The sequence below is a fragment of the Microcaecilia unicolor genome, chromosome 4 (assembly GCF_901765095.1).
Source record: "Microcaecilia unicolor chromosome 4, aMicUni1.1, whole genome shotgun sequence".
NCBI lineage: Eukaryota > Metazoa > Chordata > Amphibia > Gymnophiona > Siphonopidae > Microcaecilia > Microcaecilia unicolor.
In genome coordinates, this window is record NC_044034.1 from 343,223,819 (window position 1) to 343,250,793 (window position 26,975).

Here is a 26,975-nt window from a genome sequence, read left to right on the forward strand (position 1 = left end):
GGGGCGGGGGATGTGTGTCCTGGAATGTGTCTGTACTTGTTCGGGAGAGGGAGGAGGGGAGAACTTAGACTTGAGGACTCATACTCATTTTCGTAAAGCTTTAAAAACACATCTCTTTCAAGAGTCACTAGAAATAATGATCTAAAATCAAAATATAGGAAAAGTAAAACAAACTGAAAGGAAAAAAAAAGCCCACAGTTTGTGAAATCTGTACGTGTGTTGACTTTTTGTAGTGCTTTCCTATCACAAATGGATTTCAGAGTATGTTTATCTACTGTCTTTAGTGTTGTTTTATGTTATTTTATATTGTAAACTGTTCTGATTTACTTTTATAATAAGTGACGGTCTAGTACATGAATAAACGATAAACATACTGGGCATGGCTTGGAAATTGGCAATATTCACTGCTGGCACCTGCTTAGGTAAATGGGCATACTTAGGACCACTTTTCCTATGGTCCTATGTGTGACCACTTAGCTATGCAGGCACCAGCAATGAATATTGCTGGCACTCACAAAACTGCCAACTCATCCCTGACTCCACCCCTGTAACATTCTGTTCAATATTGGTGAATGGCTATTTGAGCACAATTTAAGCCTCACCTGTCTGCTTAAATTGCTTTAAATGTTGGGCCCCATGTCTTAAATGTTTTGTGTGCTGAGATGTTGGTACTATTTGGGTTTTTGCCAGGTAGTTGTGACCTGGCTTGGCTGCTGTTGGAAAAAGGATACTGGACTAGATGGACCATTGGTCTGACCCAATATGGCTATTCCTTGTCTTCTATACCAGACCAGTCCAGACTAATGGGTTGTGTCCATCTACCAGCGGAAGGAGACAGAGAAAATAGTTCCAAGTAAACCGCCCCTTAAGGGTATCATTCAGCCTGGAATGTTCAGTATTTTCTCTGTCTCCTAGCGGATGGTGGACAGATTATGCAGCTGCTCTAAATTGCTGGCTGGTAGCTCCTGTCCCAGATTCTTCTGGTGACAGTGGAGCCAGGGGTATGTTGGTAGCCGTGTTGGGGCTAGTTTTAGATGATAGTGGTCCTGAGTTCCTCATCTGCCAGCTAAGGTGATATCCAGTGACCTTGGTTCCCTCCCTTCCCCTACCTCTCCTGGCTGTCTTTCTAGCAGGGTGATGGTTGATTGTGGCATGGAGTAACTTGTCTCCCCTGTGGGGTTCTTCTCTTCTGTGGTGGTAGGTATATCTGAATTTCTGCCTCTGAGGTAAGCCTTTATTTATTAATTCCTGTCACTAGTGAAGAAGATTGTTTAAAAAAAAAAAAAGAAACTTCGTTTTTCCTTCTTTCTCTTGCCTGTTACCTGATTTATTTCCCCGCCTTTGGCAATGTATTCTAGGGGGCCGCTTGTGAAATTTCTTTGAATTTCGCTGGCTGGCGTCTGATTCTGATCTTGGACCCTTCTGAGCTGGTACCAGTTGCTTTGCTTTTTTTTTTTTTGTGTGGGGCATGGCTCGTGTCTGGATCACGAAACTCAGTTGTTTTTCTCCACGGTCCTAGACGGCGACTGGTTCAGAGGGCGGCCCCGTTGCTGGAACTTGTACCTTTGTGGTTTGGAGGTATTAGTCTGCCATTTCCAAAGTGGGGGAAGTCTCTCCCTGTCTCTGTTTGGATGCAGGCTCGTTCTTTTTAGTACAGGGCTATTTTTAAATTCCTGTCAGCCTTACGCGGCTGTTGGTCAGTTCTTCTTCAGACCGTCCGGTCTCTGCTGCTTCAGGCATCTTGATTGAGACGCCCCTGCTATTTGATTCTTGTTTTGGCAGTAGTTTTTCCTCCTTTCCTTTGGGAGGTTCTGGTTCTCTCGTCCACATGGAACCTCCTGTCTGCTCTGGTTTGTCTGCAGGGTACTTTCCTTCTGGCGGGGGTCCGAGTTGCCCTTGGTGTGCAACTGCTAGCTCAAATCTCTCTTCTAAGTACCCTCGGGAGTGCCATTCTTGCCAGTCTTTTGCTTGGACTCAGTTCAGTGTCTCTTTATGGGAATGTACCTTTTTAGGACTAGTTTGCAACAGCTCTTCCTTGCTTTCGGGTGGGAGTTTTAGCCTGGCACAGGCAGATTTTACCTTTTCTAGTTTCAGGCGTCTCTCTCCTGGCACATTTGGCACTCCTTCCTTTTTCTGTAAGGGGCGCAGTTCTTTTCTTCTGAGCAGATCTATTGCTGTGCATCTGAATTATCACCTCTTAGCTCTGCGCTTTACTTTTCTGCGGGGAAGTGGTTCTGTTCTAGATCTGGAGTCTGACTCTCCCTTAGCTGGTTTTTCCTCAGTTTGGTGTTAGTGGCCAGCTTCCTCTTTGTTCCTGGCCTGGCGAGAGTTGTTTCTTCCTCACTGCCTTACGGCTGCATTTTGCTCTCTATGGTCTGAGGATTTCAGATCTGTGATGCTTACCTCCCTCTTGGCCGGAGTTCTTTCTCTTCGTTGACTGCTGCTCCGTGTTGGTTGCCTAGGAGGGAAGGGAAAGGGAAATGGGACTTGATATACCGCATTTCTGAGGTTTTTGCAACTACATTCAAAGCGGTTTACATATATTCAAGTACTTATTTTGTACCAGGGGCAATGGAGGGTTAAGTGACTTGCCCAGAGTCACAAGGAGCTGCAGTGGGAATCAAACTCAGTTCCCCAGGATCAAAGTCCACTGCACTAACCACTAGGCTACTCCTCCACTCCACATGGAGGGCGGTCATTGTGGCTCAGAGACCACTTGGGAGCCAAGAGTGTCTCTTGGGGTACAGGTCTTTCTCTTCTTGTAGTTTTAGTCCCTCTGGGCCAGGGGAGTGCAGCGCCAGGTCTGCATTTCCACAAGTTGTGCTCCTTTCCTGTTGGCCTCCTGGCAGTACCTTCTTCTTTGGCTGTTCCCCGGGGCTCCATTTATGCATTTTGCTGGTTGAGCACAGCTCCATCGCTGCATGTTGAGCACAGCTCCATCGCTGCATGTTGAGCACAGTTCCATCGCTGCATGTTGAGCGCAGCCCCATCACTGCATACAGCTCCATCGCTGCATGTTGAGCGCAGACCCATCACTGCATGCAGTTCCATCACTGTATGTTGGGCACGGCTCCATCGCTGCATGTTGTGCACGGTTCCACATTTCAAGGTTGGCTTTAGCTCCATCGCTGTATGTTGAGGACAGCTCTGTCATGGCATGTTGAGTGAAGTTCCTTCGCTGCTTATTCTGCAACCTTACATCTCTGTATGTTGTTATGGTGTATCATTTTTATTAGAGATCAATAACCTGTACATATACCAGTATAGAAATTGTAACATAACACCATGTCAATTGCCGTTCTCTTCATGTACAGAGGTCACCAACTTTAGTCAACAAATTTTAACATAATTTTCTCCCTTACTAACACCCCCTCCCTCTCTTCTCTCCTCCATAATTCCCCCCTCCCCCAAAACCTTCCCCTCCCCACCCCCCCACCCTCTGTTATCATTCATATATCAAGACACCACTAAAAGTTCAACAATCTGCTCCTGGCAGCCGAGGTCAGGGTATTTAAGAGTGGACTCCAAGTATTCTGGAAGGTCCGTCCAGTTTTGGATTTAAAGTCTATCACTCCCATCCGCTCGGTTCGCATAAGCGTTATCATACGAGTCCGCCACTGGACGTAAGATGGATAGTGATGTGATATCCACTCCGATAAAATCACTTGCTTAGTGACTATGATTGCCTTTTGTACAAATGCTGTAAATCCAGATGGTATGGGGTGGACAAATATTGGATGTCCCAACAACAATCACGAATTATATTTCCACCTGGTCTACCAAATGTCAGAGACGTATTGTATTATCCGTTTCCAGTATCGTGCTATACCTCTACATTTCCAAAGCATGTGTCCCAGGGTGGCCCCAGGTTCTCTACACTTGGGGCATTCCCCCCATGGCGAGAGTCCCATGTGAAAGGCTCTTCTCGGGGAGATATATAGCCGAAGCGCCACTTTGTACTGCATCTCCCAATGTGAACTCATAACTGAATGTTTTCTCAAAGTTAGTATGTGTGCTGTAAACTGAGGCAGTCTAAGGTCTATCGATATGTCTTGCTTCCATTGGGACAGTAATTTAACATAGTCCAACTCCTGAGCAGTATCTCTAATATGTCTGTGATGAAATTTAAGTGGCACCCGTTGTTGTGCCGTTAAAGAAAACGCCAAGGCCAATTCTTCTTGGATGTCCTCGGCCAAATCTTCCCAAGACAAGGATTGTATGTAATGCCTGAGCTGACAGTAATGGAATTCATCTGAGGGGGACAGTCCGTACTCCACTTGGAGCTCCCGGAAGGGCTTTATCCGTCCCTTGAGAGTAACAGCTTGTAATAAGTACACCATTCCTTTTCCCTTCCAACGTTGAAATGCTGGGTATAAGGTCCCGGGGGGGGAAGCTGGATTCCCACAGATTGACAGGAACGGAGTAGTTTTTGCAGAAAAGTTATGCAATTTACAAATCCATTTCCATACAGCTTTCGCCGAGCCCATTATTCCTGTTCTTTTTAATATGTATGGTATAGGGGGCCCGGCTGTGTGTAGGTAGCTGCTAAAATGTATTCCCGGGTATAAGCACAATTCTATTGAAGTATCAGTGTAATCCTGAGTTCCCCGGAACCAATCATTAATATGGCGCATTCCACTGGCCACTGTCATGTGTTTTATATTTAACAAACCCAGGCCGCCATACTCCACTGGGACACATAGAGGCATATTTTCAAAGCACTTAGCCTTCCAAAGTTCCATAGAAACCTATGGAACTTTGGAAGGCTAAGTGCTTTGAAAATATGCCTCATAGTGTAGAATAAGGAAGACGAAGCCTTTTCTTCTTCCACAAGAAAGTTTGCACCATTTTAATCAGCTTCCGCTCATCCTTCCTCTTTAGATACAATGGGAGTGATTGAAAGGTGTATAACCACCTGGGGGCTATGACCATGTTGTACAGGGCAATTCTTCCCAGGAGAGAAAGTGGAAGGGGCCCCCAGGACTCCAGTTGTTTGTTACTGTCCTGCAGCAGCCGCTGCACATTATGTTCATAGAGTTTGGACAAGTCCATAGTAATATTTACTCCCAAGTATTTTAAGAAAGTTTGTGTCCATTGGAAAGGAAAGTTTCCTGACCATGTTGTCCGCACCTCCGGGATCACCGGAAGAGCCATGGATTTGTGTAAATTTAACCTAAAACCAGAGTACTTCCCATACTGCACAATTATCTTTAGCAGATTCTTTAGGGTTTTAGAAGGCTCTCTCAAAATTACTAATAAATCATCTGCATAAGCTAAAATTCTAACATCCTGTCCTGCCAAGTTAACCCCCTGGAGATCTGGAGCTGAGGAGACCCTTCGCAACAAGGGTTCCAGAGACAACAAAAATAGTAGGGGAGATAGGGGGCATCCCTGCCTTGTACCGCGATGTATCTGAAACTCCGGTTCTCGGGAACCATTTATTAGCACAGCTGCCCTGGGTTGGTCATATAGTGTTTGAGCCGCCCGCCTAAATCACCCCTCTATGCCCATGGCTGCCAAAGTCTGAAACATAAACACCCAGCCAACCTGATCAAAAGCCTTTTCAGCATCCAAACTCAGTATTAGGGTGGGTGCCCCAGCCTGTTGGCTAGCAGCCATGGCCATCAAGGTCTTTCTAATATTGTGGCCCGATTGGTGGCCTTTCACAAACCCAACCTGCTCTGAGCCTATCAGTGATGGAAAGCATTCCGCCAACCGCTCAGCCATTATCTTTGCCAGGATCTTCGTGTCAACGTTTAGTAATGATATCGGCCGGTAAGATTCTACCTGATCTAAGGGTTTTCCGGGCTTTGGTATTAAGGTTATAAGCGCTGAATTGGCATATCTCGGGAATTCCCTTTTTTCTACTACCTCCCGGTAATATTCCAACAAAGAAGCCAGGGCCTCCCCTGTCAACAATTTATAGTATTCCCCAGAAAATCCATCTGGTCCAGGTGCAGACCACAACTTCAACGTTTTAATCACGTGCTGTAGCTCCGTCATTGTTAAGGTTTTGTTCAAATTCTACTGTGCTTCTGTTACCCTCGGGAGCCCCATCTGGGACAGATACTCTCATATTACCGATTCGGGGGGAGATGGGTTCTTTTGATATAAAGTTGAAAAATATTTTGTGAACGTCTGCCCAATCTTTTGACTATCAGTTAGTAAATTCCCCTTGGCATCTGTCAGTGTGGTAACCATCCTTGGGGCTCCCGAAGTTTTGATTAGGCGCCCCAACATTCTACCTGCCCGGTTACCATGCCTCTGCAGTTTATATTTATAAAAGAGAGCTGACTTCATTTCTTTTTCGTGTAGGAGACTATTCAACGCCACCTGAGCAATTTTTAGGTTTTCTAGAGTTACTGCTGTCGGGTGGTGAAGATGAATTCTTTTTGCTTTTTGTAATTGGCGTTCTAATCTCAGGATGGCTGCTGTTCTCTTTTTATTCTTAACGCTACAATAAGCTATAATAGCCCCCCTTATAACTGCCTTAGAGGCGGTCCAAAACAGCTCAGGCTGGTAAGTAGCATGCCAGTTATTATGTGTCATATATTGTTCCCAGCTTTTTCGCACGTGCGTCCGCAAGTGCGGGTCTTGGTATAGGTGCGCTGGGAATCTCCACACCCTGCTCCCCCTAGCCCCCGTGTTAATGTTAAGATCCATCCACACCAACGCGTGGTCCGCCACTTCCTCTGGGCCTATAGATGTTTTTTCTACAAGGTGAAACAAGGAGCGAGCCAGCAGAATATAATCTATCCGAGCAAATGTACCATGGGCTCGCGACCTGTGCGTGTAATCTTTCTCTCCCGGGTGATGTTTTCTCCATGGATCTACCAAGTCAAGGGTCTTGTTAAATGACTGAAACTCTCTAGCCCGTGTTCCCCTATATTGTGATTCTTTTATATTTGAGCAGTCCTGCCGGGGGTCAATTACTGCATTAAAATCTCCCACTACAATCATGTTTCCATTTCTATTTTGCAAGCATTTCCCTGCTAATTTTGTGAGGAAAGATGCATCATGGTTATTAGGTCCATAAAGAACCAAAAGTAACAATTCCCTGCCTGGCAGCCATATATTTAACAATATGTAATCTCCTTTGGCTCCTTTATCTAGCACAGTTGCTTTATATGGAAGTCCCTTCCTAAACAACACCGCCACCCCTCCTTTGCGGCTCTGGGATGATGTCGCAAACACCTCACCAACCCAATATTTTTGCAGTTTAGAATGTTCTAGATCAGTAAGGCGTGTTTCTTGTAAGCAAGCGATATCAGCTTTATGCCTCTTTAGTGCTGAGAGTATCTTAGATCTCTTAATTGGGGAGCTAATACCCCCAACGTTCCAAGATATTATCCTAGTGGACATCTCCCAGAGCTTCTGTTTTCAGTGACCAAACTCTCCCTATTCCCAGTTTACTATGAGTGCCCCCCAGCTCCAAGATCTCGCTCCCAGAACATACCACTAGTAGTCCCGTTAATTCAAACAAAACCCCCAATTGACCTGGCCTAGGTATATTTCTACACCACTGGTGTCCTGCTATTCCTTTAGTGTTTTTAACCCCTTTACCCCAACCTCCCTTAATCCCCCTTCTCACATCCAGCCCTATAGCCATACTCCTAGGCCCAAGCCCGGAACTGGCAAGAGATCACCTGAAGTGCCACGAGCCCTCAACTCCAATAAAACAGTAACTTTTAACATTACCTGCTCACTACTACAAGTATACATTTATAGTCTTATGTTCAGTGAGGTTACCATGGTCTCTAGTCTCCTTCCAAGGTGTCCTGATCACGAAGACCAACTTTTGCTTCGTCTGGCGTGTTGAATGACCGCCATTGTCCTTGGACTTGCACTTTCAAGGTTGCTGGGTATTGGAGGACAAAGCTAATGTGGAACACAAAGAATGAAGTTTGCGTCTCCGCTCCTGAACTCCAATTGAGTAGTCCTGGAAAATCAGGACTTGTCGTCCTTCATGCTTTAACTCTCCCCTGCGGATCTTAAATCCCTGCAGTACTTCCATTTTGTGCCGATAATTTAACAGCTTCGCTATGATCACTCATGGTCTTCCTTGGGGCTCCCTGTTGCGGCCCACCCTGTGTGATCTTTCAATAATCAGGGGCCCGAAGGAGTCCGATAACGCCAGCTCTTTAGACAGCCATCCGGTAAGCCACTCCACCAAATTTCTATCGGGTATGTTTTCTGAAAGACCCACAATCCGCACGTTGTTTCTGCGGGAACGGTTCTCAAGATCTTCTAATTTGTCCGCATGCTCTTGAAGCTGTTGTTTAACATCGCGCAGATCTGCACCGTAGCCGCGAGAATCATCCTCCAGGGCAGATGCCCTGGTCTCAAGGTCTTCCGTTCGGGTCTCTAAACCTTCCAACTTTGTGTGGAAAACGTCCAGCTTCTGATCTAATGCGTCCCATTTGGGCTGCCAAGCCTTTGCCACCGCCATGGTTAACTGTTCGAGTTGCGATGCCGAAAAGGTTTGGCCTGCTAAAAGCAGGTCCTCCGCCATCTTGGTTTCCAGGGTGGGCGCTTTAATCTTGTTTTTTTCTTTTTTCCCCGTTCGCAGCGCCATTCCAGGGGGAGATTGTTTAAGATATTTGTCCATACAGATATACTTCACCCGATTTCCGTCTCCGGATTTATATTTTGCAGTAGTTTATATAGATTTAGGAGCGAGGGCTCTCGAGCTGCAACAGAACGCGTCTGTTCAGCTCATCGCGTCACATGACCTCCCTCATCTCTGTATGTTGAACGCAGCTCCTTTGTCACATATTGAGTGTAGTTCTTCCTCTGCAGGTCTCAGTGTGGGGCACAGTCCTGTGTCTGTGTGTAGAACATGGCTCTGTGTCTGCCTGTGGAACGTAGCTCCTTGTCTGTGTGTGGCATGCAGCTCTCTCTTTGAGTATGGAACGCAGCTCCCTATCTGCATGCAGAGCGCAGCTGCACCACCTGTTGAGTGTCGCTCCATCTCTGTGTGTTTAGCACAATTCTTCTCTGCAAATTGGGTGAAGTTCCAGGGTGGTATGTGGAGCACAGCTCTGTGATTGCAGGTGCTGCACAGCTTCATGTCTGTGTAGGAAGCATAGCTCCTTGCCGGTGTCTGGAGCGCAGCTCCTTGTTTGCATGTGGAAAGCAGCTCCTTGTCTGCGTTTTATACACAGTTCCATCGCTACCGCAGCTTCAGTTCTGCAGGTACCTCTAACATCCAGCTTTTTCAGTGGGGCACTGCTCTTCCTCTGTCTGTTACTCTCAGTTTTTTCTCTGCTTGTTCAGCACAGTTCTGTCTTTGCCAGAGGTGTGCAACTCTTTTTCTGCCCGTGGTGCGTGGCTCAGTTTGTTTGCTTTGAGTGATAATCCATTTGTTCTCGTTGAGCACAGATCCTACTCTGCCTGATTAGCGCAGCTTCATTTCTCTCCCTTGAGCATAGTTCAGTCTCTGACTGTAGAGCGTATTTTCACCTTTGCCTGTTGAGCACTGTTTCACCTTGTCAGTCAACCCCAGCTCTTTTCTGCGGGTTGGATACAGTAACTTCTCGGCAGCTGTGGCATACCGCAGTTTAGATTGCTAGACAAGGCTGCCTTGTCTCCTGTTAGTTACCATTCCTGTGGCACCTTTTCTTGCCGTAGCCTCTTGGTGACTGGTGAGAAGCTTCTCCATTGCTGGAGTTTGAATTTGTCTCTGCTCCTTTTGTGGCTTCTTGGCACCTTGGGGGTCTTTTCTTCACAGTGTGGCTCTCGACTCTCTTTCTTTTTGTCTCCTTTTGTTCTCTTGGCTCTGTTGTTTCATCCTTTAAGTCCAGAGCGAGCTGGATGAGGAGTACTCTCTTTCTATGGTTGTACCCTGGTATGCTGCTGCCCTTTTCTTTATGGTTCTCCTGAAGAGACTTGCGCTCCAGTTGGTTCTCTTGACTCTGGAGTCGTCTCTTGTTCTGTGGAGTTTGATTCTCTCACTAGGCGCGGGTCTGGGTGGTTCCTGGGTCTTGCTTCCTTTCTTCTGTGAAGTGCGGCGCACTGTTTGGGGTTGCGTACTCCTAGTACTTGTTAGGGTCACTTCATCCGACCATCTTGGACTCTAGGCAGACCGTCAGGTTTGGGAGATAGTCCTTCCTGCCAGGGTTCAGAGAAGTGAATCCCGGTCTAGGAGAGACAGTTCTTCTCCTTGTTGCTCGGATACTACTGTTGCTTTCCTTCCAAGGGGGGGGGGGTCCTTTGGCATGAGTATCTTGCTGTTTCTTTTGCTACTCTTGGGACAGGGATGCGCAATTTTTTTTTGCTCAGGACATTTGTTTTACGTCCTACGTCTTCAGTTCCTTTTCTAGTGTCTATCTCTTCCATTTTGGTAGCCTGGTGGTTTGGGTATTCGAATCCTTTTCTGCTGATCAGTTGTTTGCTGTGTGTATAACTTTGTTGGTTTTTCAACCTTCTTCATTCTTCTTTTATCCCCCTCCTTTGGGAAACTGCTAAAGTTGCTACATCCCATTAGTCTGGACTGGTCTGGTATAGATGACAAGGAAGGAAAAATTATGTTCTTACCTGATAATTTTCTTTCTTTTAATCATACCAGACCAAACCAGATTCCCTCCCTGGCTAAAGTCTGTCAGAGTGTTGTTTCTTTTAGGTATCCCTGGCTGTTCCACAACGCTTCAATATGGTGGGATGTCCTACAGCACTGCCTACTTCATCTTCTCTATTCAATCTCCTGCTACTTGTTGTTGTGCCAGCTCTGTATGACTCCTGTTACTTGGGATCATGGAGTTCTTTTCCCGGATTCAGGGGTAGATCTCTATGTGCTTGGGCAAGCTCAGTATGGACCATTCCCTCCCGCTTACTTTACTGTGAGCGGAGGTTGCAGTTGCCTTTGGTCAAGCAGGAACAGTAAGGTTCTGCATCTTGGCTCCAAGAGTTTGCCTGTTTGGTATTAACTGCGTTTTCTTCTAGACTTCAGAGCACCATTGCTTGGCTATTCGAAATACTGAACATTGCAGGCTGCACTATACCCTTAAGGGGCGGTTTATTTGGAACTATTTTCTCTGTCTCCTTCCGCTGGTAGATGGACACAACCCATTAGTCTGGACTGGTCTGGTATGATTAAAGGAAAGAAAATTATCAGGTAAGAACATAATTTTTCCTTCTTTTGTTCTTATGGGAAGCTAGTGCTGTTCCTGTAGAAGAGGGATAGATAATCATAGTAATGAGCATTGTGAAGAGGTTTTATGGTTTTCAGGGGGAGACTGTTGTACAGTACATTACAGTAATCGAAGCGGGATGAGACTAGAACCAGGATAAGTGTTTGGGTGCTATTGGAAGAAGAAGCTTGATGGAGCAAATTCGGTGAAGGGTGTAGAAAAAGGGGTGAACAGATGAAATTTGTGGCTTAAAAGTGAAGGCTTAATCTAGGAGAACAGAGTGCTCTAACTGCATCTCAAAATTGAAGAGTGGTACTCCTTACTACAGGGCAGGGAAGGCACGGGAAGCGCGGGTCTGGGAAAAAATGGTTTCACATTTAGCATAGTTAGAAAATAAATCTTCAAGGAACAGAACAACCACAGGAAGAATTAATGTCTTATAGAAGTTCTACCTGTGTCACTGTAGCTCCTCTGCTGCAGCTGTGATAGGAGAAATCAGTAAAGAGATTAGATAAGGGAGAGGAGAAAGAGGTGGCAAGATGGGAGTTTAGGGAGGGATAAAAGTATAATAAAAAATAGACGGGTAAGAAGAGAAAAACAATGAATGGTCAATGAAATAGAGAATGGAGTCCTGAGATGGAGATCAAAAAGGAAAATAAAGATGTACGCCAAGCCCCCTCCCTGCCCATCTTCAAATCCTTGCTCAAAGCCCACCTCGTCACTGTTGCTTTCGGCACCTAACCATTATTCATCTATTCAGGAAATCTAGACTGCCCCAATTTGATTGACTACACTTTTTTGTCCTTTAGATTGTAAGCTCCTTCGAGCAGGGACTGTCCTCTGTGTTAAATTGTACAGCGCTGCATAACCCTGGTAGCGCTTTATAAATGTTAAGTAGTAGTAGTATAAAAGATAGAAACATTTTTTTGTTACCAGTTCTTATCCACTTCTTCAAACAATTTTTATTGTGTAGCATCTACTGCAACACACAATTTTTGTCAAGAGATATTCACTGGTGATGTCCTAGGGTGAAGCCAGGTATTTGGTGAGAACAGATTTAGCTAACACAATAAAAGGCACTCTGGATTTTCGGCATAATTTGATTATTATCTTTAAGTACATAAGTACTGCCATACTGGCAAAGACCAAAGGTCCATCAAGCCCAGCATCCTGTTTCCAGCAGTGGCCAATCCAGGTCACAAATACCTGGCAAGATCCCAAAAAATTACAAAACATTCTATGCTGCTTATCCCAGAAATAGTGGATTTTCCCCAAGTCCATTTAATAATGGTCAGTGGACTTTTTCTTTAGGAAGCCGTCCAAACCTTTTTAAAACTCTGCTAAGCTAACCGCCTTTACCACATTCTCTGACAGTGAATTCCAGAGTTTAATTATACGTTGAGTGAAAAAACATTTTCTCAGATTCGTTTTAAATTTACTACATTGTAGCTTCATCGCATGCCCCCTAGTCCTAGTATTTTTGGAAAGCGTAAACATACACTTCACATCTACCCATTCAACTCCACTCATTATTTTATAGACCTCTATCATATCTCCCCAGCCGCCTTTTCTCCAAGTTGAAGAGCCCTAGCTGCTTTATCCTTTCCTCATAAGGAACTCGTCCCATCCCCTTTATCATTTTAGTCGCCCTTCTCTGTACCTTTTCTAATTCCACTATATCTTTTTTGAGATTGGGCGACCAGAATTGAACACAATATTCGAGGTGCAGTCGCACTATGGAGCGATACAAGGGCATTATAACATCCTCATTTTTGTTTTCCGTTCCTTTCCTAATAATACCTAACATTCTGTTTGCTTTCTTAGCCGCAGCAGTACACTGAGCAGAAGGTTTCAACGTATCAACAACGACACCTAGATCCCTTTCTTGGTCGGTGACTCCTAACGTGGGACCTTGCATGATGTAGCTATAATTCGGGTTCCTCTTTTCCACATGCATCACTTTGCACTTGCTCACATTAAACGTCATCTGCCATTTTAGACGCCCAGTCTCCCAGTCTTGTAAGGTCCTCTTGTAACTTTTCACGATTCTCCCGCAATTTAATGACTTGGAATAACTTTGTGTCATCAGCAAATTTAATTACCTCACTAGTTACTCTCATCTGTAGGTCATTTATAAATATGTCAAAAAGCAGCGGTCCCAGCACAGACCCCTGGGGAACCCCACTAACTACCCTTCTCCATTGAGAATACTGACCATTTAACCCTACTCTGTTTTCTATCTTTTAACCAGTTTTTAATCCACAATAGGACACTACCTCCTATCCCATACACTTCGTTGCAGAAATCCAAGGGAAAGGTACAGTATAGGGAATGAGGTACTCCTGTTATGAAAGTAGAGCGAGACTTGGGGGGTGATTGTGTCTGATGATCTCATGTTGGCCAAACAGGTAGAAAAGGCGACGGTTAAAGCTAGAAGGATGCTTGGGTGCATAAGGATAACCTTCTGCTCAGTGTGCTGCTGCGGCTAGGAAAGCGAATAGAATGTTGGGTATTATTAGGAAAGGTATGGAAAACAGGTGTGAGGATGTTATAATGCCGTTGTATCGCTCCATGGTGCGACGCACCTTGAGTATTGTGTTCAATTCTGGTCGCCGCATCTCAAGAAAGATATAGTAGAATTGGAAAAGGTACAGCGAAGTGCGACTAAAATGATAGCGGGGATGGGACGACTTCCCTATGAAGAAAGACTAAGGAGGCTAGGGCTATTCAGCTTGGAGAAGAGACGGCTGAGGGGAGACATGATAGAGGTATATAAAATAATGAGTGGAGTGGAACAGGTGGATGTGAAGCGTCTGTTCACGCTTTCCAAAAATACTAGGACTAGGGGGCATGCGATTAAACTACAGTGTAGTAAATTTAAAACAAATCGGAGAAAATTTTTCTTCACCCAACGTGTAATTAAACTCTGGAATTCATTGCCGGAAAATGTGGTGAAGTACATAAGTACATAAGTAGTGCCATACTGGGAAAGACCAAAGGTCCATCTAGCCCAGCATCCTGTCACCGACAGTGGCCAATCCAGGTCAAGGGCACCTGGCACGCTCCCCAAACGTAAAAACATTCCAGACAAGTTATACCTAAAAATGCGGAATTTTTCCAAGTCCATTTAATAGCGGTCTATGGACTTGTCCTTTAGGAATCTATCTAACCCCTTTTTAAACTCCGTCAAGCTAACCGCCCGTACCATGTTCTCCGGCAACGAATTCCAGAGTCTAATTACACGTTGGGTGAAGAAAAATTTTCTCCGATTCGTTTTAAATTTACCACACTGTAGCTTCAACTCATGCCCTCTAGTCCTAGTATTTTTGGATAGCGTGAACAGTCGCTTCACATCCACCCGATCCATTCCACTCATTATTTTATACACTTCTATCATATCTCCCCTCAGCCGTCTCTTCTCCAAGCTGAAAAGCCCTAGCCTTCTCAGCCTCTCTTCATAGGAAAGTCGTCCCATCCCCACTATCATTTTCGTCGCCCTTCGCTGTACCTTTTCCAATTCTACTATATCTTTTTTGAGATACGGAGACCAGTACTGAACATAATACTCCAGGTGCGGTCGCACCATGGAGCGATACAACGGCATTATAACATCCGCACACCTGGACTCCATACCCTTCCTAATAACACCCAACATTCTATTCGCTTTCCTAGCCGCAGCAGCACACTGAGCAGAAGGTTTCAGCGTATCATCGACGACGACACCCAGATCCCTTTCTTGATCCGTAACTCCTAACGCGGAACCTTGCAAGACGTAGCTATAATTCGGGTTCCTCTTACCCACATGCATCACTTTGCACTTGTCAACATTGAACTTCATCTGCCACTTGCACGCCCATTCTCCCAGTCTTGCAAGGTCCTCCTGTAATCGTTCACATTCCTCCTGCGACTTGACGACCCTGAATAATTTTGTGTCATCGGCGAATTTAATTACCTCACTAGTTGTTCCCATCTCTAGGTCATTTATAAATACATTAAAAAGCAACGGACCCAGCACAGACCCCTGCGGGACCCCACTAACTACCCTCCTCCACTGAGAATACTGGCCACGCAATCCTACTCTCTGCTTCCTATCTTTCAACCAGTTCTTAATCCATAATAATACCCTACCTCCGATTCCATGACTCTGCAATTTCTTCAGGAGTCTTTGTCAAACGCCTTCTGAAAATCCAGATATACAATATCAACTGGCTCCCCATTGTCCACATGTTTGCTTACCCCCTCAAAAAAATGCATTAGATTGGTGAGGCAAGACTTCCCTTCACTAAATCCGTGCTGACTTTGTCTCATCAGTCCATGTTTTTGTATATGCTCTGCAATTTTATTCTTAATAATAGCCTCCACCATCTTGAAGGCGGTTAGCTTAGCAGAGTTTAAAAAGGGGTTGGACGGTTTCCTAAAGGACAAGTCCATAAACCGCTACTAAACGGACTTGGAAAAATCCAAAATCCCAGGAATAACATGTATAGAATGTTTGTACGTTTGGGAAGCTTGCCAGGTGCCCTTGGCCTGGATTGGCCGCTGTCGTGGACAAGATGCTGGGCTCGATGGACCCTTGGTCTTTTCCCAGTATGGCATTACTTATGTACTTATGTACTTATGTACTCAAGGAGAGGAATGGATAGCAGGGAAAAAGAGGTGATAGTGCCCTTGTTTAAGTCTCTGGTGAGGCCCCATTTAGAATACTGTGCACAATTCATTAGACCGCACCTACGAAAGATATAAACAGGATGGAGTCGGGCCAGAGTGCGACTACAAAATTGGTCATAAGTACATATGTATTGCCATACTGGAAAAGACCAAAGGTCCATCAAGCCTAGCATCCTGTTTCCAACAGTGGCCAATCCAGGTCACAATATACCTGGCAAGATCCTAAAAAAGTACAAAACATTTTATACTGTTTATCCCAGAAATAGTGGATTTTTCCCCAAGTCCATTCAATAAAGGTCTATGTACTTTTCCTTTAGGAAGCCGTCCAAACCTTTTTAAAACTCCGCTAAGCTAACCATGTTTACCACATTCTTTGGCAACGAATTCCAAAGTTTAATTACATGTTGAGTGAAGAAAACTTTTCTCCGATTCGTTTTAAATTTACTACATTGTAGCTTCATCATATGCCCCCTAGTCCTAGTATTTTTGCAAAGTGTAAACAGATGCTTCACATCTACCCGTTCAACTCCACTCATTATTTTATAGGCCTCTATCATATCTCCCCTCAGCCGCCTTTTCTCCAAGCTGAAGAGCCCTAGCCGCTTTAGCCTTTCATAAAGCATATGGTCTCTTTCATAAAGCATATGGGGACAGACTTAAGGCTCTCAATATATATACTTTGGAAGAAAGGTGGGAGAGAGGGGATATGAAGTTTTAAATATCTCTGTGACATTAGTGTACAGGAGGTGAGCCTCTTTCAAATGAAGGAAAACTCTGGAATGAGATGAAGTCAAGGTGTTAGGCTCAGGAGTAACCTAAGGAATAGTTTTTCACGGAAAGAGTGGTGGACACATGGAATCAATTCTTGGTGGAGGTGGCAGAGGTGAGGACTATATCTGAATTTAAGAAAGCGTGGGACAGGCATGTGGGATCTCATTGGGAAAGGTGGAGATGGTGGTTGCAGTGGATGGGCAGACTGGATGGGCCATTTGGCTGTTATCTGTCGTCATGTTTCTCTGTTTCTATAATGAGGATTCTCCCATATTGAGGCTGTTTCATTAGTAGGAACGCCTCTCCTTGATTGACCAGGGAGCTCATTTTGAAAGCACTTAGACTTACAAAGTTCCATAGGTTAACATGGAACTTTATAAGTCTAAGTGCTTTGAAAATATGTCTCCAAGTCTCCATGGCTCTCAATATCTTTCTGCAGGGCAGAAGGATCCTGTAGATGGAGACCCCATTTTGAACAATGTGCATAATCCCTAAAAATATTTTCTTTTCTTTCCATTGGGCAAAGTGTAGGTGTCTCAGCAGACTCATTCAGGATCCAGGAAACTGCCTTTTAGCTTCAGGTAAAGCATTAGATTGGTCCTTCTCTATGATTGATGGCCTCCTGATAGAATACAAAGTGTCTACAATTGAAAAGCCACAGGAAAGAGTGAGATTCTGTACAGATCAGTGCCCTTCTCCAGCCCTAGCCGGAACTAGATCTTCGGTACTTGTTTCCTCGGTGGCTCTTGGTTGGTTGTATTTTACAGAAGGTAGCATAACACCTCTTTTTGGTGATCCTGTTGGCTCTGGATTGTCCTCAGCGGCAATGATATATGGATCTGATTTGCTTGTTAGCAGGGCTTCTGGTCCAGTTGTCAAGGGGTCCGGCCTTCTGAGGCAGGGGGGCTGATACTGATGGAAGATCTGGATCCCTTCTGGCTTACAGCTTGGCCCTTGAGAGGTGGCACCTGAGAAGGGAAGGCTATTCATCCTTTGTAACAACCTTGCGCCAGACGTTCAGATCTTCTACCTTATTGGCCACATCTGATGGGCCTTTGTGGATCGAGACCTATCTCCATGGCACGCAGACCTGCCCTCAATTTTGACCTTTTTTGCAGCAAGATCTTGACCAAGGATTAGCTCTGAACTCCATGAAGGTTCACATGACAGTTTTCTTGTGCTTCTGAGGCAGAGTTAATAGCTTCTTCCTGATGAGACAAGACAGTTGAATTGCGTCTTACAGGCAGTTAAACAAATATGGCCACTGGTTTGTGCCTCCTTGGGATCTCAGTTTGATTATGAGGGCTCTAGCCATCGCCCTTTGAACCTTTGAAGCATTTCATCCTGAAAGACTTGTCCCTGAATATAGCCTTTTTGGTTGCTATTTGCTCAACCAGTAAGGTGTCAGAGTTGCATGCCCTTTTTTGTAGAGATCCTTATCTGTTGTTTTCAGCTGATTTCTGTTTCAATTGAGATAGTGCCTGCTTTCCTTCCTTCAAGAGGTGGTTTCACCCTTTCATGTGAATCAAGCAATTGTGCTCCCAGCATTCACGGAGACAGTGAAGCCCAGCTCTGCCCACACTCTTCATAAGCTGGGTGCTCGTAAAGTGCTTCTGTATTCCCTGAAGGTGACTAATTCCTTTTGGGAAATGGACAAACTCTCTTTATTTTATTTCGGTCTCTGTGAAAGTTAGGTGGCCTTGAAATCTTTGTTTGCTTGTTGGATTAAAGCAGCAATATACGCAGCTTATATTCTCAGCCACAAAGAAATTCCAGTTGGGTTGAGAGCTCATTTTACAAGAGCTCAGGTGATTTCCTGGACGGAAGCTTGGGTGTTTAGTCATGGGGATGTTTACAGAGCAGCAATGTGGTTATTGCTGCTTTCCTTTATAAAGCACTATAAGATTGATTCTCAGGCAAGAGGTGTCTTTGGCAGGGCGTTTTACAGGGGGCCTTGTCTTCCATCCTGAGGGTTAAAGTTTTGGTACATCCTGTCAGTCTGGTCTGGTCTAACAGGATGAAAAAGAAGGTGCAATTTGGTCTTAACAAATAATTTTTCCTTGAGTCCTGCTAGATCAATCCAGGACCCAGCTGAAAAGATGGCAAGATTTTGATACTCTTCTGGTCTGGCAGTCAACAGAACCAGCATTTAAGTGCCATATATTGTGATTACATCTGTGTATGGAACTAATGTCCTGCTAGTGTTGGTTAGAAATGGAAATGATGGATTAACTTGCTTTGTATTTTTTATTTATTTATTGGGATTTACATTTGCATATTTTACTTTATAATTGGACCATCATCATTTGATGCTTTTACAAGATTAAGATTTATCCATCAAGAGTTTTAACCTCTATCATAGGCATGTGCTAGAACATGACCATATCTGGGTTTTAAAAACAAAACAAAAACAAATACTTTTTATTGAAAATTTGCATTAGTATAACAGTGACATTTCTATAGAACAATACTAAATGCCATGTAATGGTACCGTGTCAGGTTTTAATGTATTTTTGTTTTAAGAGTTTTATATATATACTAGTAAAAAAGTCCCGTTTCTGATGCAAATGAAACGGGGGCTAGCAATGTTTTCTTTTGTGTGCATGTGGGAGTGTGTGTGTCCCTGCCCTCTGGCCTCTCTCCCCTCCCCCCTATGAGTCCTTCACTGTTACAGAGCCAGCGATTTGATTTCGTGCTCTGCTGTTTTCCTTCACTGACTGTGTTACAGAGAGGGCGGGGCAGACACTCATAGGGAAACCGGATATCTCGCCCCCTTCACACTTCCGGCTGGAGGCTTCATAGAACGTTGGTTTTGCCTTTTATTTATATATATATATATATATATATATATATATATATATACTGATAATCATTTGATATTTTTATTTATTAATTTGTATTTTTATTGGTGTATAGTTCTACTTTTTTAATTGATTTTTTTTGTTCATACTTGATAACCTTATCTTTCTTCACATGTAGTACAGAATAGTTACTTGGTACTGACCCTTCTGTTGGTAATGTTGTTCTTGTACATGTCTCCTTTACCACAATGTTCAGTATTATCATATCAGGTTTTTATCTGAGAGAAAGGAAATGTTTCAAGTGCTCACAACTTCATTCGCCATAATTCTGTTAGTATGATCCCAGTATTTTCTGTAAGACGTACTAAGGGACAGATGTCTAGTATCACAATGAACAAATCATTAAGAAGCTTCAAACCGCTCAAAACACAGCAGCCAAACTCATATTTGGGAAAGCGAAATACGAAAGCGCCAAACCCCTAAGAGAAAAACTACATTGGCTTCCATTAAAAGAACGAATTGCGTTCAAAGTCTGCACCCTGGTCCACAAAATTATACACGGGGAAGCCCCGACTTACATGTCAGACCTTATAGACCTACCTACTAGGAACGCAAAAAGTTCAGCACGCACATTCCTCAACCTCCACTACCCCAACTGTAAAGGACTAAAATACAAGTCCACATACGCAACTCATCTCTTCCAAAAGGCCTACAAGGAAAATACATAGCCTACAAACTACTTCAACAAATCACACAATTACCACAGCTCACCTCTAACTTACCTAACACTTCCCTGTCTATCCTTCCTTACCCAATCTTTAAACAGCAAGAATTGTACTTGTCATAATGAAACGACTATGCTTATCTTCTCTTACCAACATTCAGACTATAAGAAATATACCTGTTAACACGAAATGATTATATCATAACCACACTCTGTAAGCCACTTTGAGCCTACAAATAGGTGGGATACAAATGCAATAAATAAAAATAAATAAAATAAAGCTTCTCCTACATTTGTATGCAAATATGGAATGCACTACCGAAGGCCATAAAACAACGCAAGATCTACAGTGGGGGAAATAAGTATTTGATCCCTTGCTGATTTTGTAAGTGTGCCCACTGACAAAGACATGAGCAGCCCATAATTGAAGGGTAGGTTATTGGTAACAGTGAGAGATAGCACATCACAAATTAAATCCGGAAAATCACATTGTGGAAAGTATATGAATTTATTTGCATTCTGCAGAGGGAAATAAGTATTTGATCCCTCTGGCAAACAAGACCTAATACTTGGTGGCAAAACCCTTGTTGGCAAGCACAGCGGTCAGACGTCTTCTGTAGTTGATGATGAGGTTTGCACACATGTCAGGAGGAATTTTGGTCCACTCCTCTTTGCAGATCATCTCTAAATCATTAAGAGTTCTGGGCTGTCGCTTGGCAACTCGCAGCTTCAGCTCCCTCCATAAGTTTTCAATGGGATTAAGGTCTGGTGACTGGCTAGGCCACTCCATGACCCTAATGTGCTTCTTCCTGAGCCACTCCTTTGTTGCCTTGGCTGTATGTTTTGGGTCATTGTCGTGCTGGAAGACCCAGCCACGACCCATTTTTAAGGCCCTGGCGGAGGGAAGGAGGTTGTCACTCAGAATTGTACGGTACATGGCCCCATCCATTCTCCCATTGATGCGGTGAAGTAGTCCTGTGCCCTTAGCAGAGAAACACCCCCAAAACATAACATTTCCACCTCCATGCTTGACAGTGGGGACGGTGTTCTTTGGGTCATAGGCAGCATTTCTCTTCCTCCAAACACGGCGAGTTGAGTTCATGCCAAAGAGCTCAATTTTTGTCTCATCTGACCACAGCACCTTCTCCCAATCACTCTCGGCATCATCCAGGTGTTCACTGGCAAACTTCAGACGGGCCGTCACATGTGCCTTCCGGAGCAGGGGGACCTTGCGGGCACTGCAGGATTGCAATCCGTTATGTCGTAATGTGTTACCAATGGTTTTCGTGGTGACAGTGGTCCCAGCTGCCTTGAGACCATTGACAAGTTCCCCCCTTGTAGTTGTAGGCTGATTTCTAACCTTCCTCATGATCAAGGATACCCCACGAGGTGAGATTTTGCGTGGAGCCCCAGATCTTTGTCGATTGACAGTCATTTTGTACTTCTTCCATTTTCTTACTATGGCACCAACAGTTGTCTCCTTCTCGCCCAGCGTCTTACTGATGGTTTTGTAGCCCATTCCAGCCTTGTGCAGGTGTATGATCTTGTCCCTGACATCCTTAGACAGCTCCTTGCTCTTGGCCATTTTGTAGAGGTTAGAGTCTGACTGATTCACTGAGTCTGTGGACAGGTGTCTTTCATACAGGTGACCATTGCCGACAGCTGTCTATCATGCAGGTAACGAGTTGATTTGGAGCATCTACCTGGTCTGTAGGGGCCAGATCTCTTACTGGTTGGTGGGGGATCAAATACTTATTTCCCTCTGCAGAATGCAAATAAATTCATATACTTTCCACAATGTGATTTTCCGGATTTAATTTGTGATGTGCTATCTCTCACTGTTACCAATAACCTACCCTTCAATTATGGGCTGCTCATGTCTTTGTCAGTGGGCACACTTACAAAATCAGCAAGGGATCAAATACTTATTTCCCCCACTGTAGCTACCTTCCGAAGGCTACTGAAAACTGACCTGTTCAAGAAGGCATACCATAAACAACCATCCTAATTACTAAACAATAAGACTGATCACGAATGAGACAGAACCGATCTCTCATCACATGACTGATTAACCTTATTGCTATTAATGAACAAACACTACCACTTCTACCCTAATGTCGAAAATGATTTCTTTATAAATGACGACCCAACATATGTTACAATCCAATCTATTACTCAGGAACTTATATGCAATACCATAAAGTATTTTTCTCTACCATGTATGTACGCACCTTAATGCAGTACCACTTTAACCCTATGTCAAATAAGATCTCTCTCTAATTGATGACATAACATAAGTTACAGTCTAATCCATCACGCAGGAACCTATATGCAATACCATAATGTATTCTTTTACCATGTATATACGCACTTGAATGCAATATCATTTGTAATTCTGTTAACTGGAAATGGCAATCGCCACTACGGCAAATGTAAGCCACATTGAGCCTGCAAATTGGTGGGAAAATGTGGGATACAAATGCTACAAATAAATAAATAAACCTGTAGCTTGGTCCTGATTAGCGTGAACAAAAAAAGCAGCCAAAAAAAGCTCGAGTCTTGTCCCACAGTGTTTTGGTTTTGTAAAGTTCTGTCCCACTGAGGTGACATCCTGGTTGGCACTGACATTTTTCATATGTTGTCTATGTAAATTAAACCTTGTCTTTAGCATTGGGCTTGTTTCTGGTAGTGCTATAGAAATGATTTGTAGTAGTAGTAGTTTCTCCAATATTGCACCTTCTTCACACTTTTTACATTGAATGATATATACCACATTTGAAAATGAGCATGTGAAGGATTCCTTTATGTTGAGTATTTTTCCTTTGTGAATGATTTGTGGGATCCTGTGAAATGTGTTGGCACAGTTTGCAGCTAGATATATTGCAAGGATGTGTTCCACTCTTTTCTTTTTGTGTTTCTATCAGGAGCTTGCTTTTCATTAATTTGTGTTTTAAGTTTGGTGGCAGTTGGAAGGCCAGCGCTGGTGGGGATGGGAATATCTCTTTCAGTAGTTCATCCTCCTGGAATAGTGGCTGTAGATCTTTTATGATTCTTCTCAGTTTTTCTTTCTCTGGGTTGTAAGTCACTACAAGAGGGATTCTCTCTGTGGCTTTCTTTTCTTTGTAGTGCAGTAGGTTTTCTCTGGGTATTTTAAGGGAGGAGGCAACATTCTTGGAGATTATTTTGGGGTTGTAGCCTTTTTGTTTGAAGGATTATGTCAGTATTTTGAGGTGTTTATCTCTGTCTTCTGGGTCAGAGCAGATGCGGTGGTATCATGTGGCTTGACTGTGTATAATGGATGTTTTTGTATGTGAAGGATGGAAGCTGGAGTTGTGGAGGTAGCTGCATCTGTCTGTAGGTTTCCTGAATATAGATGTTTGTATATAGCCATTGCTGATGGAAACTGTGGTGTCCAAAAAATTGACTTGTTCTGAGGAGTAGTATTTGATTATAGAATGGTATGTAGTTGAAAGAACTGTAAAATTGTTTTAGTTTCTTGCCCCTTAGTCCAAATCATAAAAATGTAATCAATATATTGGTAGTATTTTAGGGGTTTAATCTGATATGTATTCAAAAATGTTTCTTCCAGTTCTGCCATAAAGAGATTAGCATATTGGGGTGCCGTCCTGGTGCCCATCGCAGTGCCCATGATTTGCAGATAGATATCATTGTTAAAGCGGAAACAGTTGTGAGTTAGAATAAATTTGATTAATTTTGTAATAGTTTCTGGTGAGTATTCCATAGCATCCCACAGACTAATCCAGAGTTGTGGGTTATGTCCCTCTACCAGCAGGTGGAGATAGAACTTCAGAAGTTTGGTATATGTGGTCACATGCAGCAGCCAGAACCTCAGTACAGGTGGAAGGTCTTAACTGTGCAGCTCTGGATTCACTGGCTCCTTTCCCGTCCCCGGGAAGTAGTAGCCTGGTCTTTGGGGTTGAGGCATCTTGTTAGGTACATCTGGTGGCACCAGGACCTTCTCTTTCCTCCCCCTGCTGGCCTCCAGCTATTTGGGCTTGTGAAGATTGAATGCTGGCCTTTTGCTTCCTCTCTTGTCTCTCAAAAAAACCCCAAAACCCAAGGTGGTAAGCAGTACCGATTTACTGTTTAAAAAAAAAAAAATCAAGCCAGAACTGGCATTAAGCAGTGGTGCGCTGAGCTCTGGCAGTGACTGGTGCGAAGGGGGTGCGGTGCTATCAGTCTCTTAGTGGGCATGCTTGTAGGTGCATATCTAATCCATCTGTGATGCTCTGCTCCTGGTGTGGGAACAGGTGAGCAGTGTCGGGAAACGTGATTCGTGTGTGCATTTGTCTGCGCAGACCACACTGGTGGAATCAGCTGAGTGGCCCACTATGGAAGACAGTGTGGCGTCAGTCTTTTTTGGTGGGAAAGCCAGGCTCCTCAGTGATGCACGCTTCTGCTGCCGTGTTTGTTTTTTCTGTGGAGCAACATGCAACTCCTGCAGCTGGATTAGGCCTAGATAGGTCTATTCAGCCACATCTTTCCCTCAATTTGGATCCATCAGGGGAAGCTTCAGGAGATTTAAATTCTGAACAGGTCCCTTTTTCGCTGTAATTTGTGCTACTGATACAGAAAGCATTTTTATTAAAGAGAATAGGAGACCCTCAGTTCTCCGCTGTCCTCCCTTCTTCACAGGGGCCTTGGTTCCCCCGGCAGTGCGTTTGCCTAAGCGGCAGCGCTTACAGTGTCTTCATGAGTCGGATGAGTTCTCCGGGGAGTCAGATGCAGGGGATGACACCTTCTGAGGGACTTCCCTTACAGCAGGTGCAGACCCTCTTGAAAATGGGGAATTGCCACCAAAGGGGATGATCCCCACGAGGCTACTTAGGAAGGAGGAACTCCCAGAGCTCATTATCTGGGCTCTGGAGGTTTTAAACATCTTGGCCCTGGAGTTGGCATTGGGGCCGTTGGTCGTGTCATTATGTCCAGCAGAAAAAGGCCCCCCAAAGACCTTTCATATTCACGAGGTCATGAAGGTCCTCATTTCAGCTCAATGGGATTTGCCGGATTCTGGCCTTTGGGTTGTGCGTGCTAAGGCGCGGTTGTACCAGCTTCTGTTGTTGGAACTGAACCTTACGTTTGCCCATGGTGAACTCTTTGATCACAAAAAAGACCACCCTACCAGTGGAAGAGGGCATGGCCCTTAAGGATCCTCAGGACAGGAAATTAGAATCTTCCCTCAAGATGTCCTTTGAGGTAGTGGTCTTGTGCCTCCAGGCATCGGTGTGTGGTTCTTATGCGGCCCGCACTTGCCTCTCTTGGATGTAGAAAGCGTCTTTGATGAACTAGTGGGCTCCTTACAAGCCATAGAATCTGGGCTGGCCTTTTTAGTGGATCTCCTCTATGATCTTCAAGCTTTGGCCACGCTTACCTTTTAGAGGCAAGTTGCTGTTCGGTGAGGAACTGGAAAAGATCGTGAAGGCCCTTGTGGACTCCAAAGGACACATCTTTCCAAGGATAGGTGCTGAGCTTTGGGATGGTGTGGGCTGTCTCGACCCCGATTCTAGGAGAAAAAGCAGTATCACCCAGGGTGTTCGGGATCCTTTCAGAGACCCTGTTTTCAGCAGAAATCTCAGTCCTTTCACGGGGACCGCCGTTCTTCAGCATCAGCCCCTCAGGCGTAACCCAGCGCTAGAGGTTCCTAATGATGGGGCCCGGTCCATCCCCCACTGGTCATGGAGGACGGTTGTCCATTTTTCTAGAGGAATGGGCAAGAGTAATTTCAGACGAATGGGTCTTGGAAGTCATTTGAGATGGTTACAAGCTTGAGTTTGCCCGGTCTCTGCCAGACTTCTTCTTGGAATCGCCTTGGAAGGCTGCTGCCAAAGTGGAGGCATTTTGAGAGACTCTAGCCAAACTGCTCTGTTTGGGGGCAGTTCGACCAGTAGACCCGGCAGAACATGGGTGGGTCTTCAAAAGTGCAACCGGACTCCCTCGCAATCACTGGAATACTTGGGTGTGATCTTCAATACGCGGGATGGGACAGTGTCCCTGGAAATTGCAGGCTCCATCTCCAGAGTCAACTAGAGAACATTCTTTGCTGGCCGGTGTCCAAGGTATGGGACTATGTGCAAGTATTGGGCTCCATGGCGGCCATGCTGGACGTCGTTCCTTGGGCCAGGAGCCACATGTGTCCACTTCAGTTGTCCCTGTTCAGTTTTGTTGGTCCCCTCTCTCGGAGGATTACCTGTTTCAGCTTCCATGGATGTCGTTAACTCGGGCAGCCATGAATTGATGGCTGGAACCTGTAAACCTGGCCAAGGATCTGCCCCTGGGAACACCAGCCTGGCTAGTGGTGACAACGGATGCCAGTCTGTCGGGCTGGGGTGTGTGTTGCGCGGGACAGACGACACAGGGCACTTGGTCCCTGGTAGAGGCCTCCTGGTCCATGAACCATCTGGAGCTTCACACCATTCGGTTGGCACTCTGGGACTTTCTTCCTCTGATCCAAGGCCATCAGGTTTGAGTCTTATACGACAGTGCAACAGCAATTGCTTATGTCAACAAACAGGGTGCACAAAGAGTGTTTCTCCGAGGACAAGCAGGCTGCTTGTTCTCACTGATGGGTGACGTCCGCGGCAGCCCCTCCAATCGGAATCTTCACTAGCAAAAGCCTTTGCTAGCCCTCGCGCGCCGATGCGCACCGCGCATGCGCGGCCGTCTTCCCGCCCGAAACCGGCTTGGGCCGGCCAGTCTTCTTTTCTCCGCGCTCGGTACGGTTGTGTTTACCGTTCGTGCCCCGGAAAGTCGACCTCGAGTGTCGTTTTTTGACATTTTCTGTGAGAAATCCAGAAATCCTTTGGATTAGCCACTTCGGTTTTTCCTTCCTCTACTTCGAGTTTTTTCGCCCCGTTAAGTTTT

General features: G+C 44.7%; 1 protein-coding gene across 1 annotated transcript in view; it reads left to right on the forward strand.

Annotated features, from left to right (window-relative positions):
• Positions 1–15,419: 15,419 nt before the first annotated feature.
• Positions 15,420–26,975, forward strand: part of ITSN1 (intersectin 1) — a 379,821-nt gene continuing 368,265 nt past the window's right edge. The window contains exon 1 of the mRNA XM_030202171.1: positions 15,420–15,430. The gene's annotated coding sequence lies outside the window, so the exon portion shown is untranslated. The remainder of the gene's footprint in view (positions 15,431–26,975) is intronic.